Here is a 15,232-nt window from a genome sequence, read left to right on the forward strand (position 1 = left end):
ACAAATATCTGGGGCTGTTAGAAATTTATCTTTGAGGAGAACCTCTCTCACCTGTGACTCTGGGTCCCCTGTGGTATGCTTTTTGATAGTGTCCTTAAGATGCTGCAGAAAGGTAAGGGGATTTTCTTCAAGGCCTTGCTGTAAAGCAAAGTTGTTATTTTACAATGACACCTGACACTCTGGAGAGCAGGTCTCTGAACCGTTCTGGGCCTCAGTTTCCTCACTTGAAGAATGAGGGATCTGGTCTAGGTTAAACTACTTTCTTCCACTATGAGATGGCTAAAGTGACATTAACGCCACTTATCTTTCTTACCATTTTTTTTTCTACTTAGCAGTGCTGGGGAATTGAACCCAGGGCCTTGTACATTCTGAGCAGACATTCTCCCACTGAGCTACATCCTTAGCCCCAAATACAAATTTTTTTCTTTTTTGGCTGTACTGGGATTTGAACTCAGGACTTTATGCCTGTAAAGCAGGCACTTTACTGCTTGAGCCACACTGCCAGCCCCCTTTACCATTCTGATTTTCAGTGTGGATCTGTCAAGGGGATTGCTTGTGACCTTGTAGGTATAGGCACATTCATTCCCACATTTTTAGGTGCCACAGGTATTGGGGCTCATTGTAAATGGTAATCATCTCCAACCTGAGTGGCCTGGTCCAGAACCCATTGCTTTTCTAATGAGGAAAGAGTCTGGTCTAGTAGAAGCATAATATCCTTTCATGCCAATTCAGAAGTTTAGGTCACAAGGATAAAGGCTTGGATGTATTTGTCTGGGGCATCAGTATAGCTACCCAGATTTTTTTTTAAATTTTCCTTAGATCTGATAACTGGAAGGGGACATAGACTTGCCCTCTTCCTACCATTGTCTGTTGAAGGGGGAAACACCCATTAGGAGGTTCTGAATATTAGGGTGGCTTAGAAGGTAGGGCAGAGGGTGGAGCAGTAGGGGTGGGGGACTTGTCACGCAGAAGAGGCGTTTCTGGTCCTCCTTTCCATATTGAATGGCCAGCATTTGAGTATCTAAATAGCAGTTGTGGAGCCAATCTGGGTGGTCTCGGAGATAAAAGAAAATTTGTATAAGGGACCTCAGCTTACTTTTTCTTCCTTTTACAGAAAAGGTCTAATTGGAACATGGTATTGTAATTTAAGGAACCCTGTGAAGGCCACTTTTTCTTGGTCACTTAAGGTATACTGAGGCCAGGCCTCAGAACAAAGCTTCCAACATTTCCTTTTAATGTTTTAATAGACAGGCCAGAAGACTGGAAGGGGGCAGATCCATCTAGAAAGATGACAACAATAAACTGAGTCAGTTCCCTTCTTGTCAGCGTCCTGACTGGGAATGACCTTACCAGCGAGTCCAAGCATCCCTGTCTTGTGACTTCCCCCCCATCTGTGGTCAGGACCGGGGAAAGTGAACTGGTTGGGTTAGACCACCTGACCAACGCAGTGAGAAGAGGAAAAAAAACCAAAACGCTAGGATCCTGCCTTTTATCTAACAGTAGGCAGCCTCTTTAATAAAGGCTACCTTTTTAGCAAAGGAATACATCGTCTAAAAAGTTAGAGAAGGGCATTCAGAGGGCGTCCCAGGGCAATAACAGTACCATAAGGGACGACTATTTCTAATATTTGGAGGGAAAATTTATGCTGAGGCAAAAAGTATAGAAAATTTTAAACAAGAAGTTTGGAGACCACAGTAACATCCATTTTGCTATTTCTGGGATTGTAACCTTGAGATAACAATTAGCTTACGAGGGCTGGGTCAGTCAGGCCCAAGGCATAAGGTGGGGCTGGGAACCGGGCTTGAGCAAAGCGCCGTTGTCCCTTCCCATGCCTGGGATGAACAGTCCCACCCTGTGGCCTGTAGCCTCTCCCCCCTACGTGTGCCTGCGTGTTTATTTTTCCTCTCATCCATTTTGCCACGTGTGGCTGACAGCCATTGCCAGGATGTGCTGGGTCCTCTCTACAGATTCTCTTAGCTATGGCAGGCAGTCCTGCTGTGCCCAGGAGCCAGCATCCTGTGCATGAGCATGCCTGTTTGCTTTCCCTCCTCCCCTTGTGGGGGTGGAGTTAGGGCATGAGCGTGGCAGCCACAGTTTTTTTTGTAAGCGCTTTTGCCTTGCTGGTGCCTGCCGGTGCCTAGCAAGAGAGAGGGCAGACCGAGAGGGCTGGTAAACTAGTTGGAATAACTTAAGTCATAAGGTACCATGCTACAAGTTTTTTATGGGAAGCCAGGATCCCAGTAAGCCCAGGAAGGGGAAGACAGAGATAAAGGACAAGGTGGGACTAGGGAGGGAGCAGAACAGGTGTATTTTCCAAACTCACTGAAGGAAACCCATGGCTATTTAGAACTGCTTGGGAAAGAGGAAGGAGAGGCTCAGGGTTAGGGAAAAAGAGAGTTTCCAGGCTCAATGCATGAGGGATTATTGGTCACCACTGCTGTCCAGGTCGATCCTGCCCAAAGGCAGTACTGGAGCACTGGAGAGGTGACCTCCATTCTCGGGCCATGGTAACCATGAAGGAAGCAGGAGAGATCTGATGTGTTTGCCACGGACATGGCTGGAGGGGTCTGAGACTTAGCTGCCTTTGGAGCCTCAGGGCAGGTCAGGAAGTTGTGTCTCCAGCCTTTGGGCGACACTGGGGAGTGGCCCAGCCAGAACACCTTTTTTTGGCCTGAAGACAAATTTTCCTTCCCACCATCTGTTTTTGGACTGCCTCTTACGTGGGTCAGATCTTGAAAGAGAGAGTTAGAATATAAGGAGAAGAAAAAAGAAAAAGCCTCGGTGCACTGAAGTCGGGTTCCGCCCACGTAGCATTGGCAGTGCGGCATAAATCCCCCACCTGGCATCTGAGTTCCCTCAGATTGCCTGCCGTACAGCTGTAATATGCTTGGAGCTTTTCCTCAGTTTCCCAAGGGAGAAATCCTCCTTATCGAGGGAGAGAGAGAGAGAGTCGGCCTGAGAGTTCCACCATAGCTAGGCCATGGCAGGGGGGGTTCTCTCCAAACAGACTCCATCAGAGTGCCTGATGCTTACGGTCACGTTCCTAGGCAGCCTTTCCTAGTTTGGCACAACTCATACCGACCTTGGGTCAGAAGAGATTGGGTCCCTTCGTGCGTCACCAAAATGTTACGTGCCAGTGTCGAGGGTCCTTGCCTTCACAGGCCAGAGAACTGGCTCGGGAGGCAGCTGAATGATGAGTCAAAGCCGGTGTATAAAGTAGGATTTATTAGAGAGAAAGGAAAGGCTACAGCTAGGGAACTGCAGCAGAGCCCGGAAGCCAGTGGCTCACTGCACAGGTGAAGGCTAGGGTTTTCAGGGACATTCTGGGTTAAGTGGGTTTTTCTCATTGGCCATGGATTCGCGGGCTTTCTCAGGTGAACTGGTTTGGTTTGCACCTTTATTGGGGGAGGGGAAACAATCTTGAGAGCATTTTGCTCATCAGCCCTGTGGCAGATCTGTATCTGTCCTTAGGATGCAGGAAAGCAGGCCTCCATCTCCTCAGGATGCAGGAATGATTTTGCCCTCCATGGGGGATGGGATACTCACTCATCTGCCTTAGGTGCCAGACCTAACAGATTAATGGATATATCAGTTTATTTACTTATTCACCTAGTGAGGGATGAGGCTGGATCTTTTTTTACCTCTCAATTCTGTGATGGTGGTTTTAAAAAAAATACTTTAAAAATCTATTTTTTTTTTTAAGCATTTCTGAAGGCTACAGAGACTTACTTGTCTTCCTCTTATTGAAGTCTGGAAAAAATAAGAGAATCTAGTAAAGGTGCTTCTAACATTTTCACAACCTAAACACACTTAACTTTGCATCCTTCCACCCCACACTGCAGTCACCTTTGTTTGTTCTGATTATTTAAGTTCTGATTATTAGGTGCAAGGGCACTACACATCTGCTCCCAACCCCACCCCCCTCAGAGGTCTGCAGTGAATTCCAGAGTTCATTCTGAACCAAATAAATGTCTCTGGTACTTCTGAGATACAAGGAAATTTAAGAGCCATTGACATGGGTTGTTAGATGATTTTTGTGATCACCTACTGGGTTAAAACCTACTTGGCTTTGACTAATAAATAATGTTTTATGTCATTAAGTTCAATGTGTTGCTTAAATTGTTTTTTGGTTTTTTTTTTTTTTTGCAGCACTGGGGTTTGAACTTAGGGCCTCATGCTTGCTAGGCAGGCACTCTACCATTTGAACCACTCTGCCAGCCCTTACCAGATTTTTGAGGCATAATTTACAGAAAAGAAAATCCAACTATTTTGATTGCACAGCTCAATGAATCCTGACAAATGTGTATACCCACATAAACTCCACCACAATCAAAATATAGAACCTTCTATTGGTTCCAGGGTTCCCTTGTGTCACCTGCTGTCAATCTCTTCCAACCACTTAAGCCCGAGGCAAGTACTGATCTGTTCCCCACCACTAGAAGTTCACAAAAATCCAATCATACTGAATTTTATGTCTGGTTTCTTTTGTTTGCCCTATGTTTTTGAGTTCATCCATGTTACATATATCAACCACAAGAACCTTTTAACCCCAGCAATACTCTATCAGAAAAGCAGAAAACTACACAGTCGAAACAATCAAACCCTCCAAGGTGATAAAGAACTGCATTCCACACTTCTCAAATGATACCCTTGAATAATGGGGATTTCTATTTTAGGGTAGTAAGATTTGAAGCTCCATGAAATAGTGGGATTTTTCCAGATACCTTGTCCTGTGATACATATATATGATAGATTTCATTTTTCAAACAGTGTGCTAGCTATAGACTATTACAAGAGATTTGGAGGGTGATGTTGGGAAAAATGGCAAAGTAAAGATCTCTAAAAATTCACTCCTCTATAAAAGTAAGGAAAGAAGCTAAGCAAAATTATCAGAATCAACTTGCTCAGGACTCCAGAAATTACCCAAAGGCTGGCAGTAAACCTCAAGATCCTTTGTTTAAGATAAACAGCTGACTTACTGTTAGAATGGTGATGTTTGTGGGGTTTTGGCTTCCTGACTCCCATCTTGCATCCCCCATCTCCAGAACAGCCTTGAAATATGACAGTTCCCATTCCTGGCAGAGCCTGGAAGCCACTCAAGGGAAGAGAGCAAAGATGGAGCTCTTCAGAGTCTCATTCCCAAGTGATTGCCATGATCTAGCTATCCCAGATCTGGTGAGTCCAGGGAAGACCAGACTTATACTTGGAGCCCACCCAGTGTGAAAAGCCTCTCTCCAGGGGAAGAATTGTCAAATACATTTATAGGCAACTATAAATTTGCAATTGCTGGAGCAGTGACCAATACTTGTGGCAAAGAGTAGACTAGCCAAAAACCATCTCAAATTTGGTGAAACACATGAATCTATACATCAAAGCTGAAAGAAACCATGCAGACTAAACTCAAAAAGATCCTTGCCTAGATACATCTTAGGCAAACTGTCAAAAGCTAAAAGCAAAGAGACAATTTTTTAAAAGCTAGAGATTAAGCAAAAGGCTTTGTGCTTGCTAGGCAAACACTCTACACTTGAACTACACTCCCCTCCAGTCCCTTATCTTTTATTTTGTTTTTATGACAGAGTCTAATGAACTTTGCACAGGCTGGCCTTGAACTCACAATCCTCCTGCTTCTGCCTCCTGAGTAGCTGGGATTACAGGCATGCTCCACCATGCCTGGCTCCAGAGAGAGAATTTTGAAAGCAAAAGAACAGTGACTCGTCACATAGAAAGGATCCCCAAAAGCTCATCATTTAGTTTTCATAAACTGCACAGGACAAAGAATACTGCATTGACATGTTCAAAGGTCTGAAAGAAAAAAAACCTGTCAACCAAGAATTCTTTGTCCAATAAAATATCCTTTTAAAATGAAGGAGAAATTAAGACTCTTTCATTATTGCCAGATTAAAAATTGAGAGAATTTTCTTGAGAGCTATCCTATAAGAAATTATATAGGGAAACCACAGATTAGAACAGAAAAATTTACCCTTTCTCCTGTGTGATTTAAAAGACAATTGCATAAAGCAATAATTACAAACCCGTGTTTATGGGTACAGAATATATAAAGATGTAATTTATAACAAAAACAACAGAAAGAAGAAAGGATGGAGCTACAGAAGGTCAGTTTTGTATAGTTCTGAAATTAAGTTACTGTTAATATGAAAAGATTACTATATTAACATACAGTTAATTGTGATACCAAGGACAAAGAGTAAGAAAATAACTCAAAATGTATGGTAAAAGGAAGCCGGGTGCTGGTTGCTTACTCCTGTAATCCTCAGGAGGCAGAGGTCAGGAGGATCACGGTTCAAAGTCAGCCTGGGCAAATAGTTTGAGAGACCCTATCTTGAAAAAGTCCATCACAAAAAAAGGGCTGGTGGAGTGGCTCAAGGTGTAGACCCTGAGCACGAACCCCAGAACCACTAAAAAAAAAAAAGAAGAAATAATGAGAAAATTGTAATGCTTTGCTATAAAATATCTTTTTTGACACAAAGGAAGGCAGAAGCATAGAGAAACAAAAAATGGTAAGATATAAAGAAAATAAATAGAATAATGACTCATAATCATTCCTTATGAGTAATGACATTAAATGGAAACAAACTGTCCAATTAAAAGGTAGAAATTGGCAAACTGGATTTTAAGAATATGATCCAATACATGATTTCTACAAGACACTTATAAACACAAAGAGGTTGATGGTAAAAAGGCAAAAAATGATATAGCAAACAAACATTAGAAACAGCTGGAGTAATTATCCTAATATTAGACAAAATAATCTTTAAGGAAAAAATTGGTACTAGAAACAAAGGACACTTATGATGATGAAAGGATCAATCAGTCAAGAATATGTGATAATTACAAACTTGTTCACACCTAACAAGTGTTCCAGAGTAGCAAAGACTTAGCAAAGGACATTGTTCAGAACAGTTTAGTTGATAGTGCTGTACTGGAAAAAAAAATGTGTGTAATTTGCACAAGTTTGTGACAACTGTCAGAAGCATTGCACCCTTGGGAAGGTAGCAGGTTCTAAATCCTGGTGGCACATGGAAATGATTCAAAGACTTAAAAAAATATTGGCACCTGAGCCTCAATCCCAGAAATTCTACTACAATGGGTCTAGAGGAATAGTTGCCCCAGGTGTTCAGATGTGTAGCCAGATGCCTGCACCCTGACCTCAAGGTTAGAACATGGCTCTGACACCATGTTAGTGAGTGTTAGCAATCACTGTCATCACTATCATCATCCTTTGTCCAGGACAAGCACAGCTCGAGGTACCTCCAAACTGTCACAAGAGCCATTGACAGTAGGGGCAGAGAAAGGGAAAGCAACATTGAAAATAGGATCAGTTGTTCCCTCCTGAAACTGCTTCATATCCCAAGAAGCCAAAAGTAGATCCTGCAGTCAACATGGGCCTCCCCTTTCACAAATCTCCAAGACTGTCTTCCCATTGAGGTCAGGTCAAAACAACCAGAAGAAACCAACCAACTACACCAACTACCAGCACTCACGTACAAAGTCCTTTCATAAGCATGAATCAGACAAGCAAGGATAAGCTGACATTGAGTGCAACAAATGTCAAGAGCAGGGACTTAGCTGGGCATGATGGCTGATGCCTGTTATCCCAGTAACTCAGGAGGCAGAGATCAGAAGGATCACAGTTTGATGCCAGCCCAGGCAAAAAAAAGTTAGTGGCACCAAAAAAAAAAAAAAAAAGAAGTGGCATGGTGGCACTCACCTATACATAGGAAGATCACGGTACAAGTTGTCCTAGGCAAAAACATGAGGCCCTGTCTCAAAAATAGCTAGAGCAATAAGGTCGGGGTGTGGCTCAAGTACCTGCTTAGCAAGTGCAAGGCTCTGAGTTGAAGGAGGAGAAGGAGGAGGAAAAGAAGTGTGTTGTTAACCCCATCCAGTGAATTTCCCCTCTCCTACATTGTAGTTTCATCTCTGAAAGTTCAACTGAGCTTTTATGTATCTCTGTGTGTATACTTAACTTTTGGAGCATCTGGAATACAATTATAATTACTGTTTTAATGTCTTTTTCTGCTAACTCTGACATGTGTCTGTTTCAAATAGTTTCAGTGGGTTTAATTTTCTTCCTATTTGGGATTATGTATTTTTTTTTGCATGTCTACTAATCTCTGACTGGATGCTAGAGATTGTGAACGTTACCTAGTTGGTACTGGATAGGTTTTATTCCTATGAACTTGGTCTTTCTTCTGAGACATGGTTAAATTACTTGAAAACCAGTTGATTCTTTTGTATCTTGCCTTTAAGATTTGTTAGACAAGCTGGAGGAGCCATTAGTCCTGGCTAATTATTCACAGTAGGGAGACAAGACTCTTGAGTTCTCTACCCAACGTTCAGATATTATGTAATTTTCCAGTCTAGATATTGGGAAAAAAACTCATTTTTTGTGCTTGACGATGTTCCCCTTGGTACTCTCAGATGGATTCTTTCCTGTCTTCAGCTTCTTAACACAGGAGAACTGATCAGTATCAGCTTAATACTAACAGAGATCCCCTGCTGATCTCCATAACCCTCTATTTGTATAAGCCTCTCCTCTCTGGCACTTTGTTCTGACAACTCCAGTCACCTCAGGCTCCCAAACTCTCAGTTTGCTCTCTTTATCCTAGTGGATTGCCAACGTTTTCCCTACCTGTGCTGCAGCTGGGAACTTCTCACAGCAGAAAGCTAGAGCAGTTGTAGGACTTACCATTAATGTATGAGATCATGGTGGGAGGGACAGACAGCTGCATCAAGCCAGATGTATTGACATGAGCTCACAGTAGTTGTCTGGTTGGTTAAACTATGAACCGAAAGGAGGCCTATGCTACATGAAGCTGGGATGCCAGGCTTTCTTGGTGTCTTGTGGAGGAATGAACCTAAGGGAGATGGGAATGTCAGAGTGGATTTATCATGTAAGGCCTCACCAATCCCAGGAGGACACAGAAGATACATATGCCTTTTCACTACAGCTATGAGAAACAAACCCACGAGGGATCTCAGAAGAGTTCTGCAAGTGATTTCTTGTAGTTCAGAAGTTACACTGGGGATTTCTGTGCTACCATCAAACTAAGATTTCCACATTTAGCAAGGATGATGGGATCCCAGGATGGCAGGGGCTCAGAGGTCGCACTTTAATCTCACAAACCCGTGTGTGTGCGTGTGTGTGTGTGTGTGTGTGTGAATTCTTTATAATGAATGAAGATCAGAATAGACTTCCTCTCAGATATTATTAGGGGTTGGCTCCAAGAAGGTCTGCACTTCCAATACAAACACTTACAGATACACATTCTCATTTGGGTTGATAAAATTTAGTGATAAAAGTAAACCACCATCTAAATAAGCCAAAAAGCCTGATTCCTCAAATACTATACCACTAAATGCAAACAATACTAAGTACATCATGACATCTATATGGTACTCATATTTTTATAAACGAGTGCTTTTAGAAATAGATTTGCATTGCTTTAAAAATTGCATGAAATAAATTTTAATTTACTTTTTTAAAAATCTAAAAAATGTTTAACCTCATTGTTACTAGTCTCTCAACAGTATTAATTATTACAAATAATCCAGTACCCACACCATTGCTAGTTTACTTACATTTTTAAAAATTATACTACCTGTGATTACATTTGAGACTACTCCCATTACTGGCACATAAGCCATCACAAACTAGTTCACTGACTTTTAAAAAAACCATCTAATCAGAAATATGTAATCTCAGTCCAAATTTGGCATCCAGCAGAGTGTAGAACCCCTCTATAGTTTAGTGCAGGGAAGACAACTCCCTCAATCCTAGGAGCCTTTAAGAACAAATGAAAAATACTTCTAGGTGAAAAATACACATCCCTTATTCATGTAGTCATCACTAGCTTTCAGCATTTGAAAAGGCTCTTATAGACTACTGTGGGAAAATAGATACATATTACTACAACATTTTCCTTCTAGCTTCATCTTCACCAACCTGGAAAGGTAGGCTGCCTTCCTTGAGTGCAGGTCAGACAACTGGTAAACCTCTCACCCTTTTCCTAACACAGCCCTCTCCCTCCAGCACATCACTCACTCTGGGCTAGACATTTACCCTCTCTCTTCCATCCGTCTTGCCTTGGGTGGAGGCTCAGAGTGATGCAAGGGAGGAGTACAAAAGAGCTAATGCCAGGTTCATGTTGCCCATAAACCTTTCGACTACTCTGCTGCCAGGAGAACCATGGTGGCCCCATCACTGCCATCAGCAGGACTACTAATTCCTGAATTCACCCAGACAAACCTGCAGGTGTCTGGCATGGTTGGGTGGAGTCAGGTGCAGTGGGGTTCAACACTGCTGCTTCTCACCACCCTGAAGGAAAGATACACTTCTTCCAGAAAGGGCAACTCTCTGTGCTGGTCACTATTGGGGGACAGTGGAGGCCAGTGAGTTTCACTGGCAGTAAACTAGAAAACACAAAGTGGAATCTTTATTTTATACTTCAAGGAAGATGGAAATATATTATCAAATAGAAAAATACCACATGCAGGAGCTTGAGGTAAAAGAATGATTGAAACCAAGACTTCAAGTCATTCAGCTTTAGGATGCTGGACAAGGTACTTTCTCAGTCTTCCTTTTCTTGCACCACAAGACCTCATACATCATCCCAAACCCCTCAATTCTATTTTCTATTCTTTTGGAAGAACTGAGGAGCTTAAAGAAGGGGAGTAATCATAGCACAGCTGCCACTGCAGATAGTACTGGGGTTTAAATATGTAACATGTAAACATGTACATAGGGTTCATGTTTTGGAAGCTTGGTCCTCACAGTGGACCTAGGCAATGTGAGAGGTGGTGGGGCCTTTAAGAAAGAGACTCATGGGAGGTAATTAGGTTATTGGAGGTGTGCCCTTGGAGAGATTAACATAGTCTCACAGAATAAGTTTGTTCCTGCAAAAATGGGTTGTTATAAAAAAAAAGAGCAAAACTGGTTCCTCCCCACTCTGATTTCCTGGCTCATGGTGTATTTCCTTTATTCATTTATTTTTCCCAGTATTGAAGATTGAACTCAGAACTTCACACTTACTCAGCAAGTGCTCTACCTCTTGAGCCATGTCCCCAGTCCTTTTCCTGTTACTTTGTTTTTCTAGACAGGGTCTCACACTAAAATTTTCCCAGGCTGGCCTCATACCAAGATCCTCCTGTCTCTGCCTTCCAAGTAGCTGGGAATTACAGGCATGAGCTCACACACTCACCTCCTGGGCTCTTTTCTGCATGTACTCCCACCAAGCTGCCATCTATTGTGAGACCTGCTGGGGGCTGAACAGATGAGGCCACCTGACGTTGTACTTCCAGTCCCCAAAGGGTGAACCAAACAAACCTGTTTCTTCACCAATACCCAGACCCAGGCATTTTGCTATGGCAACAGAAAGCAGCCTGAGGCAGATACCAATCACTGTGTGTGTGTGTGTGTGTGTGTGAGTGGCTTTAAAGAACCAAATTTTGGTATAGAAATCTGTAAGGAGGCTATTGCAGCATCCTGTGAGAAGAGGCCAGAGTCTGCCCTGGAACAGAACAGGTTGTCATGGGATAGAGAAGAGAGGACCAGTAGGATAACATAGAAAATAGTGCAAATGAGAGTGTTTGTGAATGAGTATGAAAGAACAAGAAGAAGGATGTGAGCGTCTTTCCCAGCTTCTAGGCTGGGCAGGTGGCAGTGCCAACCACCAAGACAGAAAAGATTAGTGGACAAGATGATATATTCTGAGCAGCATAAGTTAAGCAATATATAATTAGAAGGAGACATGGGACAGAAAGGTAATGGCTACAGAGACTATGGTAGATTGGAAATAAAGGAGGATCTGAATCAGAGAGCTTTGAGTTCAGGTTCTAGTCCATTGCTTCAAGGCCTGGCTTCAAGGCCTGGGGGCCTTCTCCTCTTCTTTAAAATAGGGAAGCCTAACCTTGTCAGCTTATTTGGAAAGAGAAGGCCACACAGGTCACACTCAAAGAATCATCCCATTGTTATCTATAATGCTTTAGTTGCTATTATTCTGGCCAGAGAATTTTTGGCCATGTATATGGAATTCTGCTGTGATGTTACTTTCATGTGTCAACTTAGCCAGGCCACAGTACCCAAACATTTGGTAAAATGCTTCTTTAGATGTAGCTGTGAAGGTATTTTTTCAGAACTTTGAATAAAGTAGATTATCCTTCATAACATCATCCAATCAGTGATGGCCTTAGGAGAACAAAGACTGACCTCATCCAAAGAAGAGGCAACCCTGCCTTCAGACTCAAGCTGCAGCATCAACTCTGGGGCTCCAGCCTGCAGACAGTTTTGGATTGGTTAACCTACACTTTCATGGCATTCTTTACAATAAATATCTTAATAAATGGAGAAACAGACAGACAGGCAGAAGAAAGATACATCATATTGGTTACATTTTCTGGAGAATCCTGACAACCACATCTGTATACAGGTGAGCCACTGTAGCCATGACTTCTGTGTCCACAGATTTGAACAACAGTGAATTAAAAAATATTTTTAATTGTAGTTGTACTGAACATGTACAGGCTCTTCCTTGTCATTATTCCCTAAGGAATCCAATATAACAACTATGTAAATACATTTTGTATTAAGTAGTAGAGGTCACATAGAGGTGATTGAAAGGAGAACGTGCACAGGTTCTATGGAATATACTGTGCCATTTTATATTAGGGACATGAGCATTTGCAGATTGCAGTATTCATGGGACCTAGAACCAATCCCCCTTGGATCCCAAGGGATGACTACACTGTGGCTTTACCTTCCATCTATTGTGAATGCTTTTACCCTTCTTAAAATAAAGTTGCATCAATGGTCATGGTTCAGAGAGGCAGCTTTTCCTAATGCATCAGAAGACTGCACTGGCCTGGTCAACACAGACTGAAAGATGTTCTTATGTTAGAGGCAAGAAACTTCCCACCAACACTCAGAGTGTGCAGATGCCCAGGAAGTGCCTGGCCAGACAGGTGATGTCCATCCCAGCCTCCTTCATAACTAGACATGGCCTATGATGAGTCCTTCCTGTGGTTTGACACACAAGTGACCACCACCTTTAGGCCAAGGAAATTAAGCAGCAGGAGTTTTGTCCCCATCTTTTGCACCTGCCACTGAATTGCAGAGACTCCACAGGCCTACAGAATGGCAGGGGTCTGGATGGAAAAACTCAGGGTCTCTCATACCCTCTGGGGAGGAATCCACTACTGGTTATAGTGCCTGCCTTGGCCAGCAGCCAGACACAAACATGCACTGTGTTAAGCTACTGAAAGTTTGAGTTTTGATGCAGTGCACAGCATTACACTAACACTACTCTTGCCTCCCTAAGAAAAGCACCTGGAGCCTGGGAGGAAATAAATCTTGAAACGTGGACATGGGCACCTTCTAGAAAGCAGCTGGTCCTACACCTACCACCCAGCAGGACTGAGGACTGGGCACTGGAATGTTCTGCTTCCGTTGGTCCAACTGCTGCCATGTCCTCTCCCTAGGATGAGGTCCATTGACCGTGCCCTACCCCTAGGACACACTTAAGGCAGTTCCAGAAGGGGTTCTGACTCTCTATCAGTTCTAAGTCAAATGCATCCTGCATAGAAAGATGCCCAGGCTTGTTAGGATCTCCACCCTGGGGCTAGGACTGGGCCAATGCGAGAGGATGGCTGGGTGATGAAAGCCATGACTCTTGTCTTTTCATACACACACACACCCTAAGGAGGATGGTTTTCCCTTGTTACGTGGCTAGCATTGGGAGGCTTAATCTGTCTATGCCATGTAGCGTGAGAGGAAAAACTGAGTTCTTCCTCAAAAATTCACATTACATAGCACAAATGATGTCACCAGCCCCCTCAGGTGTTGGCACATCCACTGTCATCTCCCTCTGTACCACAGTCAGCTTATTATTATTGTTTTCTGGCAGTTCTGGGGTTTGAACTCAGGACCTGTGCTTGTGGCCAAGAGCTCTACCACTTGAACCATGCCCCCAGCCCTTTTTGCTTTAGTTATTTTTTTAGATAGCATCTCACACTTTTGCCCAGGGCTGTTTTGGACCAACATCTTTCTATCTCTGCCTTCCATGTAAGTGGGATCACAGACATGGACCATCACATCCCGCTTGTTCTTTGAGATTAGGTCTCACTAACTTTTTGCCTAGACTGACCTTGAATTACAATCCTCCTATGTCTGTCTTTCAAGTACCTGGGATTACAGGTGTGAGCCACTATGCCCCATCTAGAGTCAGTTCCTTGATCTACATGCTAGGGTTGTTTAAAAATAATCCACCAGGGATGGGAGCAGGGGGGTAAAAGGATATAAAAGAAATGAGAAGGACCAGATGCTATTTGTCAAAGCAGTATGAAGGATACACAGGGTGGTTCATTATACCAGTGTCTCAACTTTTGTGCATATTTAGATATTTCTATATTTAAAAAACTTATAGGAAAGTTCTCGTATGAGCTGAGCTACTGTAGAAGAGAGCATGCCGCTGAATTCAAGCCATTCCTGTCTTCTCTGATACCTGCCAGGATTCCCTCATGAAAGGAGCAGCGTCTTCTCCAAACAAATTGGCTTTTCTTTCTTTTTCCATTATTATCTAGTACATATCATTATCTCCAAGCCCGATCACTTAAAAACAAGGTTTTAAATAATTAATTAATACAAACACAGTAAATGCCTGGCTGTCTGGTTTATTACCCATCAAAACTTGGAAAGGCTCTTCCTGTAGTCCTGACGCAGGTGCATCAATACATTAATGCAAACACTGAACAGAACAGGCTACAAATCAATAAACACAGACCTGCTTGGGGTCTTCTCAGAAGGAAAACCATCCTCCTCTCTCCACCGTCCACATCGCCCACTACGAAGCACCATGCCCAAGCTATTCTTCCACTAGAAGAAGCGTCTTTATTTTACCCTCAAGTATTTGACAGTCTCCAAAACATATAGCAAGCTAACACTTCTAGAACTGTTATAAAATACACACTGTCCATGCAATCCTATGTAAGCATATGCACATCCACTTGATTTTAGGGTCTAGAGAAACACTAACTTCCATACTTCCAGGATGTCTTGATCATGGTACGTCTCCAAGGTGGGGGAGGGGCTGCCACAACAAAGCAAAGGAAGTGATACAAGTGTCTTAGGAAAACTCTCAGAAGGGCATCCCCCAAGTGCCCAAAGATTTTGAAGAGCCCACCGGCATGCAGCCATTACGTTTTTACACCAGTCTGC

At 42.9% G+C, this 15,232-nt stretch overlaps 1 protein-coding gene across 4 annotated transcripts in view; it reads right to left on the reverse strand.

The window, feature by feature from the left end:
- Entrep2 (endosomal transmembrane epsin interactor 2) overlaps positions 1–15,232 on the reverse strand; it is a 469,028-nt gene that overhangs the window by 255,836 nt on the left and 197,960 nt on the right. The window lies entirely within an intron of this gene.

The sequence above is a fragment of the Castor canadensis genome, chromosome 19, assembly GCF_047511655.1.
Source record: "Castor canadensis chromosome 19, mCasCan1.hap1v2, whole genome shotgun sequence".
Taxonomy (NCBI): Eukaryota; Metazoa; Chordata; class Mammalia; order Rodentia; family Castoridae; genus Castor; species Castor canadensis.